This window comes from Carlito syrichta, unplaced genomic scaffold, assembly GCF_000164805.1.
Source record: "Carlito syrichta isolate Samal-C Ts95f unplaced genomic scaffold, Tarsius_syrichta-2.0.1 Scaffold301640, whole genome shotgun sequence".
Classification (NCBI taxonomy): Eukaryota; Metazoa; Chordata; class Mammalia; order Primates; family Tarsiidae; genus Carlito; species Carlito syrichta.
This window is the reverse complement of record NW_007245736.1, coordinates 114,932-136,976: the sequence shown is the minus strand read 5'-3', so window position 1 is coordinate 136,976 and position 22,045 is coordinate 114,932. Positions and strand designations below refer to the sequence as shown.

The window sequence follows — 22,045 nt, the reverse complement described above, 5'->3', positions numbered from 1 at the left end:
CATGCCTGTGACTTAGGATTGTTGAAAAATAGAGTGTGCGTACAGTGGACCTTGTGGGGGCAAATAGATGGGATCCTTTACGAGTTTCATTCATTCGGTAACTATCTGTTGAATGTCTACTGTGTACCAAGCACTGTTAATCACTAGACAAATGAAAATAAAGGCACAAAGTGCTTACTCTCGAGACATGAACAGCAATGGTTTAAAACAATGGCAAGTCAGCAGCTTGAAATCACATAGACTTGGGATGATAGCCCATTTCCACCATTTACTAGTGGTATAGGACTTTGTGGAAACTATTTAATCACTCTGAGCATCAGTTTCGTCATCTGTATATTTGGTCTAATAGTACCTACCTTATAGACTGATTTGAAAATGAAATGCAAGTTTGTAAATAAACTGTCAAAATGAAAAAAACCGATGCTTGTGATTTAGGATTGTTGAAAAATAGAGAGTGTGCGTACAGTGGACCTTGTGGGGGCAAATAGAGGGAGGCATTCAATAAATGCTGTTTGTATTATAGTAGACAAGCAGGCATGAAAAATAATCTTATAACAAAAAGCAACTGACTGGAAGGGAGTTAGCAAAGTTTTCACAGATGACATCGTCTTTGCGAAGTGGGCATATATTTGGAGGACCTTCCTGGAAGAGGAAACAGCATGTGAAAAGATACAGAGATACTGGAGGGACTGGCGTGTTCTAGAATATGCAGGTAATTCACTCTTGCTAGAGCCTAAAGTTAAAGGCAAACAGTCCAGGCAATGAAAATGGCCAGATAGACAAGGCTCAAATTACCAGGAGCCTGGAATGCCACAGGAGAGGGGTTGGAGCCCATAAAATAGGCAACAGAGAGTTGCTGATGATGTTGAATCGCAAAGGACTTGATCAGCTCTGTATGTTGGAAAACTTTCTCTAGTCCGGAGGTGAAGGGGCAGACACAGCATTAAGGAGGCTACAGGGGAAAAAAATCCATAATCCACAAGGAGCTAGAGGCTATGGCTTGACTATTGGAGATATCTGGAAGTGGGTTCCAGCTGAATTTAGTTTGGGTTGGATTTTAGAGATGAGAAAAAATAGGCAAAGAACCTAGAATGCCTCTCCTTTTCCTACTGAAAGGTAGTGCATTTCTTGAGATTGAGAATACGGATGAGAAGCAGGATGAACATGATTCATCCTGCGTGGGATATGATGAACTTGAGGGGCCTCTGGAATATCCAGGCAGAGGCTTAGCCAGATTGTTCTGTGGTACAGAATGGAGTTGGCTGACCATGTTGCACCGGAAGTAGTTGGCATCTATGAACAGGGTTTGCAAGTGAGAATGGACTCACTCCAGGACAAGGCCAAGGGAACGGGCAGCCTGTTCTTACCTAGCCTTAACTTGGAGCTGCCCAAGCAGATGAAACTCAAATCCTTCCAGGTCAAAAGATGAGCCTCCAATGTAGATTCTGTCTAGGGAAGGCCAAGATCAAAGAAGCCCATTTTCTGGCCTACCTTTTCTCTGCACGATATAAGTTTTGTTCGTCTGAAAGAAACGAGAGGGACCCCGTGGAGAGCTGATCTGGGATCCTGAGGGCCTACACACAGAACGACGATTATAAACACACTGTCTCTAGGAAAACACTTCATTTACAAAGCAGATTTGACAGCTCAAGTCGCTTTTTGGCGGAGCAGTCCTGCCTGGCCCCTGCGCGACCCGGTGAGCTTAGATTACAGGGTTGATGCCAGCTCTACCACAGAGACCCCCTCAAAGGGGAGTGATAAATGAGATCCTGTCAGACTTCATTCCCTGGGTGGCCTTGAATCTCCGCCGTTATCTGTTACCCTGCCAGCCCCGACAGTGATGAACACAAGGCAGACAGCTAACGACACCCCGATTCATTACCCAAAAAGAAGGGAGAGCAGAAATAAAGGGAAAGAGACTGTCACGTGGAAGCTTCGCTGTCGTCAGCGCTGTCTTCCTCCTGCAGGTTTGAATGGTGAAGAAATGATGGAGCCCGTCATCCAGTGAGGACCAGAACAAGTCACAAGGAATTGTGTCTGGAAAGCCATATACCAGCCCCTTCATGGGAAAGTCCTTCACAAACCTTACAAACATAGAAAAGATTCAGCAGATTATTTTTTTCAGCCCACTTTTATTATAGAAAAATATAAAATATCAAAGACATATAAAATCATCAATCTGTATGGCTTACCCATACTAAATTGTTCATCGTTTCAGGAATTTATACAGTTTCTCTGGGTAAGACTACATTAACCTGTTATCTACAGTGGCAAGCATCCTAGGCACACCTAACCATTGCTTCCCGTGTACATTTCTGGATCTCTAAGTAGCATCTGGTCCCTCCCTGAGAAATATTTCAAAATCTTGGTTTCATCGATTTTTTTCTGACCTAAAGGGAAGTGAAGACTTTTAATTCATGGCCTTCTTTTTCTTAGTAATGGGACTTCTTATGATACCTGAAGACACTATGCACATTTAGCAAATACATCTTGAATTTAAAGTCCAAGGAAAACAAGATTTTCATCTTAATCCAATCCATCTTAATCTAGGGTGTTAATTGGAGCACTGATTCTGTGGGACATTAAGAGAAAGAATGTTTTTACATTTAGAATATTTATATTAAGAGGGAAAATAGTTACATGGTTCAATAGAATTGAGGAACTCTGGGTTGATCAAGTTTACCAGGTTTCTTTCCTACAGTACTTTTTCAGAGTCTTTAATATGCTAGTGTTTATTTTGACTTTCCCAAAACAACTACAATCTGTCACAGTTCTCGATCCATTTTCTCCTACTCAGAATATTTTTGTGCAGTATTTATCTAGCTAATGTTCCATGGAACCATGCTTTGGACTGTGGGTCTAGACTTGCCACAAATCTCACCTCATCACTCATTTATTCCATCAACAAATTCAAGTGATTATCAAACTATGCTCTAAGTATTTGACAGAGCAAAACAGTCTGAGGATAGAGTGAATGCTAAAACAAAATTTAAAAAGATATCCGCTGCCAAAGAGTACATATATCTTGCCTCTATATCCTGTTGTTATATATTCTGTCTGTTATCCCTATTTTCAACATTCCCTGTGTAAAAGTAAAAAACGTGGGTTTAAAAAAGATACTGATACAGAAAGAAGAGCGATTATCTTAAATTTGGGACAAAGCCAATGGAAGTGATTAATACAAGAATTTTTATCCTTGCAAAGCATTAAAAGCTTTTTAATATAAGTACGAGGGAAAGTACTCAGACCTTCAGAATACTTAAAAACTACAGCATAATTTTTTAAGTGCCTAATCCAAGAACAGGCACAAAGAGATGCTTGGCTCCATTGTTACAAGACATCTAAGCACCGTTATGTTTCTTGTTATGTCAGATCAGCGTTCCTTGCCTTGGCTGTTTGGTTTCTTCTACTAAAGCAGGCCACTAGTTATGTTCAAAATAGCTGAGGAGATCTGAAGTCCGGACTTTAGCACAAACACAACTTAAAAAGAGATCTGAACTAACCAGCTTCGTTTATCAGTGTGTGCTTGTTATTTAAGCTACAGAGCAAAGAAAAAAATCAAAAACAAATTTAAAACAAAACTAGAGCTTTCATTGTTTGAACCATTTTAAACTAGTATCGAAAGTAGCATGTAAGTTGCAAACTTGTAATGACGAGAAATGGATTATATAGCTTCTCTGATCTTTTTCATCTTTAAAAAGCAATCAGGATTCAGGAGAAAAGAACTGATCATCCAAGAACTAAAGTAATATCTGAGAGAGATGAAACCATCATTATAAATTAGAAGTAGGCCATCATTCATTTTTCTGCTCTCTTCTCTCCGGGAGAAAGAGGACTCCCTGGAAAATCTTACTAACGCTCATTCCTCATGTGCTCCAAGAATTCAAAAGCCAAGTGTGATGTTTCCAAAATAAAGTACAAAGAGAGACACTTCCATTTTTTTCCCTTGTTCCCAGTGGTGGATTATTTGGATCCAAGCCTTGTGGAATTTACCAGAAATAAGCCAAATATAATTTAATGTTTTTTAACAGAATGAGGTTTATCCTTCCACAATTTCCATGTAAAATTCTTTCTTTCCAATCTCCTGCAAACAACTGTGTGCCTCCTACTTTTTCTGTAAGGGCATTTATCTCTGGCTGGCAAATTTGAATTGTTCCATTACCTTGCTACCTACTAGTGACGAATATACTTCCTTATTCCTAAATCCTCGGAGAGCTTGAGGATGGATGGGCATGAAGGAAGAACTAGGACTGCCAATGGAGGAAGGAATTCATCTTATTAGTCTCTGATTCAAGTTAATCACTGGGGAGATAGTATTTTAAACTCCAAAAGTCTTCATGGACGTTTCCAGAATTTCTCCAGAGACCCAGGTCAATAGAACAGAATAATCAAGAAGAGGGAGTCAGTTCGCCAAATGCCACTCACTTGGTAGGGTATTTTACTTGAGTAAGCAAAAAGCTTTTAATGGAATTATTCCAACCCCATGAAAGAAGGAACAAATCAACTCTTCAGGGAAGCTCCTCCAAATTGCAGCCGAAGATGAAAGAAAGGGTGACATTTTAATTCCCACCTTCAGCCCTCTACACAGGGATGTGGATGGCACTTGTTTGTTGTGTTGTTCAGTTGATGAACAGCTTTCCCATAACCCTGAGCAATCAACGCCCTGTGCACTCAAAATAACGCACGACGATATGGGGGCCCAGGGCACCATAATTTTGTGATGGCTCTCCCCTTCTCTTTCAGCCAGAAGCAACTGAAAATGAGGTCTGCCTGATTGCTATGAGGGTTCCTTGGGCTTCATTGATGTTAAAATATTAGCCCCCAAGCTCAGAGCTTAACTCTCAGCCGCAGAGCAGAGTTATCTGCCCCGATATCCTGAACCAGGCATAAAAATTCAAAATTTTTAAAGCAAAGCCCAAGTTTAAAAGAGAAAAACCACTCATGGGAAGGTATGATAAATCTCCAGCTGCCAAGAACATTTTCCAAAATGGCTCCTTCACCATGTGTTCCTTGTAAAACACACAGATCTCCCGGTGGGGCAAGGAGCAGGGGGTCTGCTGTTTCTAGATGCTTCCTCCTCTTATCTGCCCTCCTGCTCCCTTAGGACTTGGCTTCTTCCCAGTCGCTTCCATCTTCAGTAGAGTGCTCTCATCTGGCTTGTTTACCCTCTCTCCTCTCTCTGCTCCATCTCTTTCTCTGTCCCTCTTTATTGCTCTCAGAGTCCCTCCAGGCCCCTTTGTTCTCTGCTATGGCAGCCACGGAAGCATCCGTGGGTGCTGGAACTTGGCTTACCTGCCAGGGAGCCCCTGAAGCTGCCCAAGAGAAATGAGACCCTGAGAAAGTCTAAAAATCAGAGCTGGAACAAAGCCTTTCTTTAACTCGAATTCAAAAGTCTTTTCCTTAGCCCATGTTGCGTGTGCTGTATTGTTAACTTCTATCAAAGGGGTTCATATCTCAGGAATCACGGGAAACTTTCAAACGTGATTGATAACTGGTCAAAAGAACATCCACAGCGCGATAAGCCGCAGAGAGGGAATGTGCTGAGCCGGTTCAGGATTGCCCGGCTGTGCCTTTCAAATTCCTTTCATCGCAATCGGTGACTGTAAGCACTGCAGGGTGAGAACAAGCCAGGACTTTGTGGAATATTCTTAACTGCTGATATGTAATCCATACAGCCAGTGGTAGCAGCCCGAGGATAAAAGATTTAAAGAAATAGAGACACAAGGACTGATTTTTTTTTTTGAAAGGCAACTTGGAAGAAAAAAAAAGAGAACAGTAAGATTTATGTTAACCCATTGGGAGTGCTCTGGAAATCTCTTTGATGAAGGATTGAGATTGCTTTGAAGCCGACTTTATTGAAGCAAAAAGTAAGTATGGTGCCCAGGGACTCGGGTTGACTGGGTCACTTATCAGTCTTCCTGACTTCCTTTTTCTTCCAAATTCTGCATGCTTCCAAACTCCTAAATGCTGCTCTATAAAAATATTTTCCCTCTAAAGAGGAGGCTTTTACATAGCCTTAGTAATTAGTAGGAGCATAACTGGTGGACCACTTAGTAAAAAGATAAGAATTCAAGAATATACACTCACATATACACCCCCACATGACATGTAAAAGGCTACCCAAAAATCTGAACCCTGTTACGCACGTCCTTTCTTGCTATGAGTTCAGATTTCAAATGCAGCACTGCAGGAGAGAGGGGACGAGCCAGATGAATATCCAGGAAGGCAAAAACGTGGCTGGCATTTTCCATGAGTAGGAATATCAAATATGGCTCAGGGGGCAAGAAATAAAGATAGTCTTGGCTAGAAAGAAGAGAACAACAGAGGGTTTTAAGCCGCCAGAGAATTTACCCAGAACTTGGAATATAAAAGCTTCCCTTAAATAAGTGAGAATGCCAATTGAGGGATTATGAAAAAAAGACAACAAAATAACATGTTTTTAAAAATCAAGGAGGAAAAGAAACAAGTACCAGTGAGTGACATAATGACCAGAAAATGACTTATTGCTAATGACCAAGAAAAAGCAGAAACCCAGGACCATGCTTCCTAGCACAAGCTGTCATCTGTAGCTGTGCTTGGAATGTTATTATGATTATGCTTTTGCATCCTTCCTGGCCATGAAGTAATGAGGCTGACTTTTTTTTTTCCAAACAAACTACAGCTTATATAGTCAAACAGTGTTGATTTTCAGAGAGAGCAATGCTGCTGTACTTAAATTTTTGAAGTCTCTGATATCAGCAAACTATTTTCCTATGGTCACTGTTTTGCCTCTGAAGGCAGTCTCCAAAGAGAAAACCCAAAAATTGTTTGAACAACCATACAGCAGTGTTAGTGGCCACACTGGAGTTCGTGTTTAAACTTCCCAGGTTTAAAAAAAAAAAACAAGGATGCCTGCATAATGAACATTGGTATACCTAACCCGGAATTGTACCTCACATCTTTAAAATAAATAAATACACTTCCCAGGTAACTTTTTGCAAGGACAAGGCTAAGTTGAGGATATGAGTTCAAGAGCAGCAGTTCAGCAACCAGTCATGGCTAACAAAATGAAGCCACTGAATTATTGAAGCAAGAGAAACTGGTCCTCCTCTGTTCACACTTTACACAAATACTAAAAAATATAGCAAACTAGTTACAATGACCAATGACAAAACCCTACTAGAAAACATTAAAGTACAGAGGAGAATCCACCTACCAGATCACTACAGCTCCTAAAAAATAATCTCCTCCCACTTGCCCTGATAAAGAAACACAGATACAGTGAATTCTCAGATGTTTTGCACATAAAGATGTTTTATAGAGAGCCACCAGCTTTATACTAATAGCCAAGATGGTTTCTAGCGAGATCATAATACCACTGCTTGGCAAACGCTGAAACACACTGCCTCCCCTTCAATTTTCCACAAGGCAGCAAGAGCACTTTGAGAACACACAGAAGCTTCAATAAAGTGACTATCTGTCTTTCCACAGGCAACTCACCTTTTGTTTACAAGGAAACAGTCCAGGGATACAGTAGTTGTAAATGGGTACATGTCTACAACGAGGGACAGAGCAGGGGGTCATCAACCTCAAAGGGTCTCAGAATGACAAATACCATGCTGTTTTGTGATATCTGGGCCACTTCCCTGTGTTTTATTACAAGTGTCCACCACATGCTGGAGTTCCTTAGAGGTGATCAAATCCAATGTTATAAAAATAATGGCATTTTTATTTGGTCTATGGGAAAATATGTATAATGAACACATAAACCTTGGAAAAGGTTTTCTTTTCTTCTGTCTGACAGCTTCCATAAAAAGTATATATATATAAAATATATATAAATACTATATATATATATATAGGTTAGCTGATGCTTTCTCGAAAATATGAAGGAACCAACTCAGCATAAAATGTTGAATTTTGGCTATCTGGGGGAAACCCAAAAGTCAATGCAAGTTGACATATTGGCAAATGTGATGAACTTCAAAGTGGCATCACTTCTAAGGCATTGAGGGGGGAGCAGAGCCCAAGGATCTTGAGTCCTGAGGCCACTGCAAGGGACAGAGTCAGAAAATGATCACAGGTGCCTTCAGATTTGAAGATGAGTCATCAAAGCCCAAGGAAAGCACTAAAATTATTGGAGGAACGGCTTCGTCACCATAACTGGTCAATTTCTCTGATTAAACCAAGATGTCATTTTCTTGTCAGCCTAGATTATGGTGCTAATACATAGGAATGGGAGAAAAAACAGGGTGAAATAAAGTTGTGAAGCCTTTATCTCATGCCAGAGACTTGATGTCACAACAACCCCATGTAGGAAGAACCATCACATCATTTATGGCCACGACCCAACTGAGGACTCAGAAGTTAAGTGACTTCTCCACTGTCAGATAGTTTGCAAAGAATGAATCCAAGATCCACACCCTGGTCTCTTGGAACTCTAAAGAGCTAGGCGTTTCTAACATTCTGAGCTGAGCTCCAGTGACATTTACCAAGGTGTCCTACGTTATTTCCTGCTCTTCTGCAATCTACTCCATGAAAGCCCAATTTTACCCAAAAAAGGTCTTAATTAAAAAGAAACTCTACAAATAATTGACTATTTGGCTCCTTTAATAAAGATATCATCTGGAATACCTTAATGAATAAAAAGAGTTCACCTCTTGCATAAAGTGTGGTGCATTTGCCTAGGTATGGGATCATTTTTTTTTTTTTATGATGCATCAAAGTTTTCCGCTGGGGCACAGTGGCTCACATCAATAATCTCAGCACTTTGGGAGGCCAAGATGGGAGGGTTGCTTGAGCCTGGGACTTCAATACCAGCCTGGGCAACATAGTGAGACCTTGTCTCTACAATAAATCAAGAAATTAGCCAGGTATGGTGGCACAGGCTGATAGTCTCAACCACTCGGGAGGCTGAGGCAGAAGGATCACCTGAGGAGGTTGAGGCTGTGGTGAGCTGTGATCATGCCACTACATTCCAGCCTAGGTGACAGTGAGATTCTGACTCAAAAAAAAAAATTTTATACCCTATGCGTCTTCTCACCCAGCCCCTGTGTTCCCAAGACTATGGTCAACAGGCCCACATTAATAACCAAGCATTTACCATATACATACCAAGGGCTGCTTCTCGGAAGAACCATGGGATGTGGCATTTAAGCAGGTGGCAATAACAGAAACAACAGAAGAGTATAACTCAGTAATGACAGAGCGAGATATGTCTCCACTTCAAGCTCCCCTCTGCACTGTTGCTCTGACTCACCCTCCCCAGCCTCCCACTAGAAAGCTATATAGCAGCCATTTTTCAGTGTCAGGCACTCATTAAATAAAACATAAATATCGTACTCCATGGGACCGAGATCGGGCTCCCAACAAAACTGAATGTACGAACAGCCCTTCAAGGCCCTTGGTCTCTGTTCTGTAACTCCCAGCTCCCGTCTGGTTCAGAAACCTCATAACTCGTCCTCTCCACAAGTGTCTTGGCTACAAAGCAAGTTGTTTAGAGAAGTAGATAACAACCTCCCTTGAAAGAAACCGGTGAGGCATTTTAGAAAATAGGGTCTGCAGCAAATGCGGTCACAGGATTCACACAGCAACCTCCCAGGACTCGTTTCCTTCGGCGTTGCCCTAATGATGCTGCTTACAGTCTAAATGATGGAGAACAGTGCTCCCACACCCTCTCAGGGCTGTGATGTCCCAGTATTTTCTCTGCATCTGATGCAGAGAAAACTGAAAGGATGACAGTGCCACAGAACTTTCTCCTGGTTAACAGAGAGAATTTGAGATCACCTAAGACTCCGGCGATTACAAAGACTCTTTGGGCAGTAATGAGCCTTGAGAGATTTATCTGCCTTCAAGCAAGGCCTCTCCTAAACTACCCAGGATGAGATGCCAGCCTGTTTTTAAGGACCTCTGAAGAAAGGAGGTTCTTAACTCTTCCTTTCCGCCCAGGAATTAGGAAAGAGAGGGAAGGTGGCTCATTTACATCTCAAGTCAGTGTATATGGGAGTCAACATAATTGGCCAAACAAAATCCTATTCCATGATAACAGCTACTGTTAGATCATCCATGATGAAAGTGCTTTCCTATCTATTGCCTACTTCTGAGATCTGAACTATGAAACCCAACCAAATCATTTTCTTCATGAAATTTCTTCTATGGTACCCCATAATCTAAGGAATCTCATGTAAAAAAAGATTGAAGAGAGAAACATTCTTTTAATTTATCTTTCCCAGATAACCTAAGGTTCATTCCCTCCTCGTCTTCAGGGCTGTATGTAAATATCACTTTCTCCCTGAGGTCTTCCATGAAGATCTCATTTAGAAATTGCAACACCCCCATCACAGACACACAAACACACACACACACACACACACACACACACACACACACACACTCACACACCCTGTACCTCTGTCATGCTTTATTTTTCTCCATAGCACTGATCATCTTCAAACATACTATACAATTTTTCATTGTCTATTTCCCCTATTAGAATGTAAGCTCCATGAAGGAAAATATTTTGGTCTGTTTTGCTCACTGTTTTGTTAAAACAGAGCTTGGTATATTGCAGGTACTCATCACAAGACTATTGAGAGAATGGAAGGAACAGATAGCTTCCTACAAGATGTTCAAGATGCCGGGCCCTCTGTTAGCTAACTGAGGATTACCTTTCTCGAACAGTCCATGGGCTGGTGAATGTACAATAGCTATTTCTGTTTGGGATATTGAATCTGGTTCTCTGAAACGGGAGGTGTTCAGCTTTGATCATCAGAGACTTGGCATTCTTATGAGCTGTTCCCTTCCCCATCCCCCAGAGGGGAACCAGATGGTGGGACCTCTGGCTTCCTGAATTCTGCTTCAGCCAAGCTAGCTCTTCTAGTAAGTCTTATGTGTTGAAGCTTCCCATAAGATGTTACTGGTGAGGAAATTTTCCCATTGCTAGAAACATAGCAAGAACAGCTCTATCCTGAGCATGAAAGAACATTGAACAGAGTGTCAAAGAAATATGAGCTTAATTCATTTAACAAATATTTATAGAGCATCCATTGGGTGCCAGACACTGAGAAGATGTAAAGAATGCGGACATAGCCAAACTCACAATCAACCAAGTTCACATAACAGAGAATTATAATATTCTCAGAAATTGGGGGAAATAAAAGGAGCTTTAAAGAAAGAATGTGAAAAATGTGTCCTGCAGAGGAACCCACTAAAGGTAAGGCACCCATTAAGGATAGTAGTTAGCCAGGTGAAGTATAAGGAAACTGACCTTCGGTTTGTGACTTGAAAAAAGACTTTAAGCTCTTGGGTCTGGATTTCCTCAACTATACGAGGGGAACCCCAAAAAAGCCATAGTATTCATTTATTTTTAAATGTGTATTTATTTTGCATGTTTAAACTTCAGTCACCTTCAAAGTCCTCTCTGGTTGATGTAATACGCCTGTAGATATGATTTTTCCGCTGTTCAAAATAGTTGTGGTGCCTTTTAGTGCTTCTGCCGTTTGTTTATTTCACCTCTTCCACATCGGCAAACCATTTCCCTTTGAAGATGTTGTTCATCCCAGAAAACAAAAAAAGTCGCTTGGGGTGAGATGGGATGAATAGGGCAGCCGGGACATGGGGTTCATACCGTTTTGGGTCAAAAGCTACCGAACACTCAGCACAGTGTGGGCAGGCTGTTTGTGTAAATCACCCATCATGAAATGGGCAAACACGTTGAAAGAATCTCCAAAAAAATAGTCCACCAAAGCCAAACGCAGCCTCTCACAATGCCAGCTGATACACTGATGCCGATGGGTTCCTAGAACACTTACCTAGCAGAGGAAACTTGTACGACTGGGGGCCCACCCTCCAAAAGATAATTCCAGTTTTGGGGGGAATCCCCCCATAAAATAAGACACTTGAAAGTTAGCTGACATAAAGTCCTTCCCAAATGTAAAACTATCTACCCGGTTTTGCCTTCTCACCCAACAGCCAGAAAACAAAAATCATTAGTTTCAAGTAATATCGCTGAATATAGAGTATTTTGGCCAAGCTATCTGAACATTAATAACATATTTGGCACAGCATAACGATCACTAAGTCCCAAAGAAAGTTGTTTAAATTAATTGGTGTTTGCGTTCTCCTCTATGAGAGGTTTCCGTTGCATTGTCCAGATTCAATTTCGGTAATTCCATTATAACTATGCGTACTACCAGATGTGAAGTCATCTTAAAATAAGTTTGGAATTACAAACTGTATTGTTCACCATTGGCATCAAGTTTATTTTTACATCTGAGACATTCTTCCACAGTTAGTATCTTGAACAAGGAAACAGAGCTCTTAAGTTCTGGCAAATTTGGAACTATGGAAGATTTTAAGACAATTTACTCCTTCGTGATTTAAAATAATAACAATATGTCAGTCAGGAATTTGTTCACTGCCGTCAAGTACCAAACTATCAGGAGTTTGAGGTTAGCCTAATGATAATGAGGAAGATTCTGAAATATATGTGCTTGGAGAATTTCCGTGTTGGGACTTTGGATGTGTGAAAATCTCATTACACTTCTGATCCCCATAGCTTAGTCTGTCCTCAGGGAGATTAAGGAAAATGACTTCGCATCAAAATAATCAAGTTAATAGCAATATTCCTAAACATAGATGTTGGGATGTCCTTTGTTTTAAGAGGAAGCGAGGAGAAAGTAAAAGACTATAAAAAGAGATATTCTTAAATTATAAATGTGCACTGGGTTTCGTGTCTGCAGTTTTATCACTGACTGGCTGTTTGGATAATCATTCGAAGATAGATTGCTTGAACTGTTTGACTGATCACTTGAATTCTTTGAGATTGTTTTCTCATTGACCAAATGAGGGTAATAATACCTATCAGAGTGGACACCCCTCAAATTTCTATCATCTGATGAAGGGATAAATAAAATATGGTATATCCATGCAATGAAATATCATTCAGCATTAATAAAGTACTAATACACTCTACAATATGGATGAACCTGGGAAGATTATGGTAAGTGAAAGAAGTCAGTCACAAAAGACGACATATTGAGTGGTTCCATTTATATTAAATGTCCAGAAAGACAAATCTATGAGACAGAAAGTAGATTAATGATTGTCCCAGGCTGAGGACCAAGGGCAACGGGGGAGGAGGCATGGAGGCAGGGGCAAAGTGACTGCTAATGCATACGAGATTTTTTAGAAAATATTCTAATGGTTTCACAACTCCACGAATATACTAGAAACCACTTGTAATGGACTGAATGTCTGTGCTCCCCCACCCCATCAGATTCATATGTTGAGTGCTCTAGCACACAATATGATGGTATTTGGAAGTGGGGCTTTGGGGGGGTAATTGGGTTTAGATGAGGTCATAAAAGTGGGGACCCTATAATGAAATTAGTGTCATTATAAGAAGAGGAAGAGACCAAAGCACAACTCTTTCTGCCATGTGAGGATACAGTAAAAATACTGCCATCTGGAACCCAGGAAGGGAGTCCTTACCAGAACCAAATCTGCACCTTTGATCTTGGATTTCCCAGGCTCCAGAACTGTGAGAAATAAAAGTCTGTTTTTTGAGATCACTCAGTCTATATCATTTTGTTATAGCAGCCCAAGCTGACTGAGACACCACTGAATTGAACAATGTTAATAGGTAAATTGTAAGGTATATGAATAATATCTTAATAAATATGTTATTTAAAAATAGAGTCAAGTGTGATAGCATGAGCCTGTGGTCTTAGCTACTTGGAAGGCTGAGGCAGGAGGATCACTTAAGCCCAGGAATTCAAGGTTACAGTGGATCACACCACTGCACTCCAGCCTGAGTAACAGCGAGAGACCCTGCCTCTGTTGAAAAAAAAAAAAAAAAAGAAAAAAAAATTTAAATACTGAACAGGTTTTTTGCATTAAATAATATGACATAAAAATTCTTAGTTAAAAACATCCTATATAATATTAGCCATATAATTACGTTTAAATTTTCTTTGAAAAAGATCCTTTTTTGTGTGTGTGAGCTGGAGTCTCACTCTGTTGCCCAGGTTGGAGTGCAATGGCACACTCACAGCTACCCCAGCATTGATCTGCTGGGCTCCGGCCATCCTTCCACCTCAGCCTTCCAAGTAACCAGAACGACAGGCGCACACGACCACACCCAGCTAATTTTTTTATTTATGATAGAGATGAGGTCTCACCAAGTTGCTCTGGCTGGTCTTGAACCTACGGGCTCAGGCAATCCACTCACCTCAGCCTCCCAAAGTGCTGGGATTACAGGCTGAGCCACTGAGCCTGACTGCAAAAGATATTTTCAATGCTACCCTGTCAATCTAAAGATGTCTAAAATAAGCCCAAAGTCATCGCTTGTGGCCATGAGTTCAAGACCAGATTCGGCAACATAGTGAGACACTCCCCCATCTCTACGAAAAATAAATAAGTAATTAGCCATGCATGGTGGTATCACTTGTTGTCCCAGATTCTTGAGAAACTGACACAAGAGGATTGCTTGAGCTTAGGAGGTCGAGGCTGCAATAAACCAAGATCAAGCCACTGTACTTCAGCCTGAATGACAGAGTGAGACCTTGTCTCTAAAAAAATGACATAAACCCAAAATCATCAAAATAAGAGGTTGTCACCACCCAACACATGTTCTTCAATTAGCATGTGTAATAAATCTGGAGGTTGACCCCACAGTAAAGTGACACACCTGGAGTTTCTCTATCTCCCTAGGGCTCAGAACTCCATCTCTATTGCTGGAAACTTGGACAGCAGTTACTTTAGACTTTGTCAAACTTCTAATCATCTCACTACTTGACAGCTTACTCTGAACATATATCTGTAGAGCAGACAAGGATAATCATACTAGTTTTTTTGTTGTTGTTTTCTGTTTTTTTAACATAGGAAATCTATAAAAACAGAGGTAACCAGGGATACATAAAGTATGAGGGAAATTCTTCTTGTGTAACATGATCGTGTTGATTCTGGTCCTGAAAGTCATTCTCCCTTGCATTGGAGGACATCTTGGTGAACACAGCTCTCTCTTGTTTTGCTTAACAACTGCTGTTAAAATTTTAGTACAGAATGAGAAAGCCATTCAATGGAGATTGCCAAATGTCTAATGAGATGATGTTGAAAGTCAGAGGAGGGGAGTCCAACTGCTAAATATAATAAGCTCTGGCATAAAATCATGGATGAAAAAGAAAATGGCACCTTGACTTTGTTAAAATGGGGTACATGTATAAGATGTTTTCCACAATTCTCCATTGATGAAGCCCATTAGGACTAGTTATTGAACAACTGCATTTCAACTCTGCATTGATTTCACATTTGATCAAGCTAAGATCCAGAATTACTGAAAACTCAATGTAACCAGAGGAGAAAAAAGAACTAAATTTGTCTTTCTAAAATTAGATAAAGTAAAAACCCATGAAAAAATATATAAATAGATTTGACTACTGGAAAATTTTAAACTGCTTCTCAACAACAGACAATAACCAAAATTTGAAGACAAGAATTGGATTATTAAAGATATTTAAAATAAATATAAAAGGCAAAATGTTTGTATTTAAAATATATGAAAAGAACTCCTACAAATTAATAAGAACAAAACAATCCAATGGGAACATAAGCAAAGGACATAAACAGGTAATTAATTGAAATGGAAATCAAAATATTTCAACAAATATATGAAAATAAACTCATCCTCACTAATAACCAGGGAAATACAAATTAAATCTCTAATGATATTTTGCACCAAATAGAAAGAAATGTGATTTGGAAATACCATGCATCTCTCTAGGTTTTGTAGAGAGATGAGTCTATCTATCAGTGGTGGTTGTGTAAATTCAAACATTCAACTTGCACGGCCTGTTAAAAAATATTCATGCCTACGACCCAGTTTTTTTTTTTTAATCTCTCAATATTGGCTTATTTTTTGAAAGTTCTAGCATATGCAAAAACATTCATTTTAAAGTTGTTTGTAATAGTAAGTAGTAAATTTACTTAATAAAATAAGTGTGGTCAAGAAGTGGAATATTATATAACAGATAAAAAAGATTGTGTGTGTCATCATACATAGATTGTTTTAGCAATCTGCATAAAATATGTGTTATGTAACTATATATAATGTGAGGTATATATTGATGTATAATATATTGTTATAAAACAATATTATGCATTTCATCAAAATGCATATATATGCATGTTAGCACAAAAAAATCATCTGGAAGAATACAAACTCACTCAAGATTATGAGTAGCACTAAAAGCGGGTGGAAGGAGGGCAAGATTTTGATAGTCGTTGAAGAGGATTTCCACTCCATATGAAATATTTTAATTTTTTTTAAAAAGGAAACTATGATCACGTGTTACATGTTTTTTCTTAACGTACATGTCTAGGGAAAAGCCTGAAAAACAAGTCTATATAAATGCTCAAATGGTTTTCTATGGGTGGTGGATATAGTCAGGATTGTTATTTTCATACAGAAATGTGTCTGGAGGTGTGGGTGTGGGTATGTTCTCCAAATTCCCCAAGTTAAAAAAAAAGTTTAAAATATGGCTATTGTAGTTTGATATTCAGTCACATGGAGTAACAAACCCAACCTTAAGAGTGACACAGATTTCAAAGTATGTTATGTGGATAGGATAACCCACTAACCAACACACTAGGATCCATTAGAATAAACAGTAGATTAAAATCTTTATTAAGCTTCAAGCTTTCACCTTGGAAATCAGAGTGCAGACCTTTGAAGAAATGAGCAGAACCTGGAGATTTTTGTGATTAAATATTACTACATAATTTATCTTAAACACTTTTAATTTTTAAAATGTCAAGATAATTATATGTTAAATATTATCTTAATAAACCCTAGAAATTCAGATTTTAATTAGGGTAGCTTAGGAAACATGAGTTTCTAGCATCATGTCATTTAATTCCGGTCCCACAGAATTTTCAGGTTATGCCAGAATCCTTCATTACCTGGTTACACACTAGTGGACAATATGACATTTTGCTTGGAAATGATATCGGATAATATGATGGAAAATAACTGCACTTTTTCTATTGTGCCTCTCCTGTAAGGCTATAAATAAGTGGAATTGTGCTCCCTTGATTTATGTTTATGACTATTATTATGATGATTTATTTTGGGTTGAGTACTGACAGTGTGCTGCTGTACCAGCCTCATAAGAAGAAATGGTTATGCCCCAGAGGCGTACATACCAAGACAAACAATTCAGCCATAAAATACACCAGCTAAGAGATGCTTAATCTCAGCAGTGCAATGCTTCTTGGAGTTTATATGTAGGTGGAGAAAATTTCCTTCTCCCGGGGAAAGAAGGTTAATGCTCTTTGAAGGACTTTGAGGGCCAGTTTCCAATAGAGATTTCATACAGGGGTAGAGAAACTTCAAAGTGCATGCCATGAAAAGTATAGTAAAAGGTACGGTCGATCAAGGGTTCCCTGGCAAACAGTTTAGGTCCTGAGTTAGGTATCATGGTTGTAAGAGTGCCCTTCAGGGCTTCAGTCTAGTGGGTCCACTCAACTCCATGATTCCAGATAGGCTCAATGTGTTGCTTTTAATATTACAATCATCTTCAATCCACTCTGGAATAATACAGCTAATCACCTAAACCCGTGTTTCAAACCATATGCTTTAAAGAACTCTGTGCTTGGAGAATATGATTAGGTGTGACAAAGCTTAAAAATATGTGAACAAATAAATTTGACAAATGCTGGGTTAAACACACTGCAATAAGTATTGCAAGAATTCTCAGAAACATCCGTCAAGCCATGGAAACTGTGAATCTCTGAGCTTGACTACAAAATAATCTTTGGTAGAGCACTTCACAGGACTCAGGGAAGTGCATGCTGGAAAACTCCAAGTTTGATGAACGAGAGAAAAAAAAGAGAGAATGAATTAAATGACTAGTTTGTTTTAACCATAATGGTTGTTGAGAGTCCTTTGTCTCCCGATTGAGGGCTACAAGGTCATAATGTGTCCCAATGTATCTTCCAACTGAACTGAGCAAGACACAATCCTCCCCGTCACCTTCCAAGCATGAATGGAAAGATAAGAAGGGTAGGATGAGGCTGAAAAATGAGTCTGCACATTGGTGATAGCCAGCCTCCTTGAAGATCCCCAGGGATCCTTGCCTCCTGCTATTCCTGCCCTTGGGGAATCCCTAGCATAATAAATAGTGCTGATTTGCATAACCAGTAGGATACTGTGGAAAAGATGCAGTGCAGCTGCCAAGGCTAGATCATAAAATATATGACAGTGTCCACCTTGCTGCTCTGGGTAAAGCCAATTACCATGTGGTGAGAATATTCAAGGTTCCCTATAGAGAGATCTGTGTGGTGAGGGGCAGAGTCTTACCAACAGCTGTCAGTGAGTCTTCTAGGAAGCACCAAGTCAAGTCTTGAAATAACCACAGCCAATATCCTGACTGTAACACTATGAAAGATCCTGAGGCTGTATCACTCACAACTGCTCCCAAATTCCCGACCCACAAAAGCTCTGTGAAGTCATAAATATGTGTTGTTTTAAGCTACTCAGTTTGGGGGTAATTTGTTACACAGCGATAGATAATGAACACAACATCTGAGGCTTTTTAAGATTTCAAATTTTCCGTCCTGTTGTTCATCCATGTGTCCTGATTTGAGGGGAGGTCACAATATTTGTTCCCCAGAGGAGTTCCTTGCCTCATACGCAGGGCTAGAGTCACTGAATCCTAATCAATGCGGAGGCCAAAGCAGTTTTTGAAGAAATATCTATACGGCATTCTTAGAGAAGATACTACTGCCACCCAGTTGACTGAAAACTTCTGTTTCCTAGATGAGGCAGGTGAGCTTCTCAATGAACTGATAAACTCACAGACCTAACTACCAATGCCTTTTGGAAAACAGGCCCACTGATCAGGGTACTGAGAGTCCGAAAATGGCCTTTACGATGGAGACTGACACTGATAATGTCTAAACTCTCTGTGAGGTAAACCAGAAGGATCTAGGCTCTTATGCTCAGTTGAAGGATTATAACTGAATCCAGACTGGGTGCCATGGTTCACATCTGTAATCCCAGCACTTTGAGAGGCCAAAGCGGGAGGATTGCTTGAGGCCAGGCAATCGAGACCAGCCTAAACCACACAACAAGATCCTATTGCTATTTTAGAAAATAAAATATTTTTTAAAAGAACTGAATCCAGTTCCCCCTTGTGCAACATTAGAAAGGAGAAAACTGAATAGAGTCCAAGGATGAAGGCAAAATAACACAAAGAGTCTGAAGAGAGCTGTGCAGAAATATGAAAACATGCCAAGACACAGGGGGGGCTGGAATCAGGATAACCAATACAGAGCAAGTTGATCTAGAAGGCAATGCCCTAGGTCAGGGGTCCTCAACCTTTTTGGCATCAGGGACCAGTTTTCATGGAAGACAATTTTCCTTGGATGAGGAGGGGGATCACTAAGCATCAGAGTCTTATAAGGAGTGTGTAACCTAGATCCTTCACATGCACAGTTCACCAGAGGGTTTGCGTTCCTAGGAGAACTTAATGCCGCCTCTGATCTGACAGCAGATGGAGCTCCACTCATCCACAGCTCATCTCCTGCTGTGCGGCCTGGTTCCTAACAGATCTGAGGTCTGGGGATTGGGGACCCCTACCCTACAGCATCAGTAGGGGCCCTGTAGACAGAGCTGTGAAAGTGTTGAGCGACTTTGGAAAGAGGATGATCCAACCTAGCTGTGTGAAAAAAACCCCAGATTACACAGGAGAAGCAGACTTACTTGGAAGGAATAAAGGCACAAGAAGGGCCAAGTTGTTTACAGGCCACATGGGAGCAGCATGCTCAAAAGAAGCTGTGAGCTAAGAAGAGACATGTCAGTGGGAAATGGAGCATTAGGAGAGGGTCCCATCTGAGCTCTGACATTGGGGGATCCCAATAACAGGTGAGAGGGGAAGAAAGAAGTAGAAGAGGGAGGGAGGAGGAGACACAGAGAAGTAGGCAGAATTCCTTTTTCTTGGAAACCACCACTCCCATTAAAGAAGTTTGGGAAGCACAAGGCTATCTGGCTGAGCATCAGTTACTGGGTGGAGAGGCAAGCCTTAAGAAAACAATCGAGGACACTCAGAGCACAGTTGCCTCTGACTCAAAAGTGTAGGGGGCTTGGATGTGTGTCTATCTGCTTCGGCAACATCAAGGAATTCTGCACAAATAAGTTGGAATTATTTTCTCCCATCGTACCGAGTCCAGAAATAGTCCATGACCAATGACCCATTATAGCTGCCGGTAGAAAGAAATTTGCTTGAAACTTCATGATAGGCTCAATACACAGTCTTACCCATGGAAACGCACGTAGTGGTAATCAGTATTCCTCTCCAAGCCCAGACCTGGTGGATAATTACAATTAAGCTTCAATGGATTAGCTGCCAGTAGGACAGTAGATAGTGAATGGTATTTTACATCTCTACTTTTTCAGCAAATGTAGGCATGAGACTTTTTTTTTTCTTTTCCATGGAAAACAAAAAAGTTATTTCCAATTAATTCAGGAGACCATCAAAATTACTGAAAATCGTATTTGTCTCTCCCATGGCAGTACGAAGTGACTCTCCTCATTGTGTTAGAAATGCAAGGGTCACTCACATCACTCACACAGCCCCTAGTTTACATTTTTCAATTAGGAGATAATCAGTGTGCCATTATGAGTAAAAATTGTTGGATGACCTTTTGGCTGTATATTTTAACTAGGAAATCTTCGGGGAGGGTTTGATTGAAAGCATGACGGGAGAACAAGGCAAGTTATACTGATGATAAATAAGAACAATTATCACACTTATTTTCTGATAAATAATGTATTGTGATTTGCCATTAATCCATCTCAAGTCACCTCCTGGATTAAAAACACGCCCCGAAGACTGACTTCTTCGGCTTGTCCCCCATCATGTCAGAAATTCTTGCCTGAAAAACACAAAGGAAGAAGCATTTTCCTGGAATATAAAGACCTGTCATTGCATACTTGGTCATTTTAATCAGTGCAGATAAATTATGCCCCTTATATAAATGGTAAATCAGTACTTCTCTCTCAGTTTTAAAAGAAAAAAACCTGTGAGAAACTGTTTTGAGGGAAAGCCATAGCTTAACGCTTAGGAATTTGTTTTAAGTGTCATCTTCCATGTTTGCTAAAAGCTACCAGGCATGCATTTTTAGTCAATGCCTGCAGCAAATTTCTAATTTCAGAGAGTACATACTAGTATAATAGGATAATTAAATTCTTTATGATACTCCATAAATTCAATTGGGAAGGACTGGTTAAATCCATTTAAATGATTCTAAACATCGGACATCAGTGACAAATGTTGATTCTTCCACTGTGCCCGACTTGTTAATTCCAATAGGTATACATAGATTATTTTCAACCCTGGTGCCAAGTAAGTAATCTAGACCTTTGGGATACCCAGGTCATATTTTCCTAGTAACTTATCTACTGATATCCTAGAAATGATATTAATACTATTGTTCCCCTTCAAGCCCTCTAAGAGAGACACTATGGTGACTCTCATTCAGAGATGAGGTTTTCAGTGATTTATCACAGAAACAAAGAACTGAGTGCCACATTTTCTCACTCATAAGCAGACCTCAAACATTACCATAATACCATAAGAAAGGGATTGGCAATAGCTGGAAACTGCCCGGGGAGGGAGGAAGAAGCACACATAACATCAATAAGGATACCTGATCTCAAACCAGGCGAAGTGGGGATCAAAAGGAAGCCCAAACTTTACCTGTATGATGACCACTTATATACCTAATCCTGAACTGTACCCCACATCTTTAAAATAAAAATTTTTTAATGGCAGTATTCGTCATCAGAAAACAAAAAAAGATGAAGTTTTAATTGTACTGCTTCTTTGGTGTGTGTGTGATTTTTGTTCTTTTTCAAAAATAAATTTCAAAAAGAGTAAATAAATTTGATTTTTTCTTATCCATTTCTGATGCTGAACAAATATTCTTTATTAGTTTTTTCTTTTTCTCTTTTCTTTTTTTTTTTTTGAGTTGGAGTCTCACTGTCACCCAGACTGGAGTGCAGTGG

General features: G+C 39.9%; 1 long non-coding RNA gene across 1 annotated transcript in view; it reads right to left on the bottom strand.

Annotated features, from left to right (window-relative positions):
• Window positions 1-20,794: 20,794 nt before the first annotated feature.
• LOC110595397 overlaps window positions 20,795-22,045 on the bottom strand; it is a 1,905-nt gene continuing 654 nt past the window's right edge. Inside the window, exon 2 of the long non-coding RNA XR_002481807.1 lies at window positions 20,795-20,913. This is a non-coding gene — a long non-coding RNA (uncharacterized LOC110595397). The remainder of the gene's footprint in view (window positions 20,914-22,045) is intronic.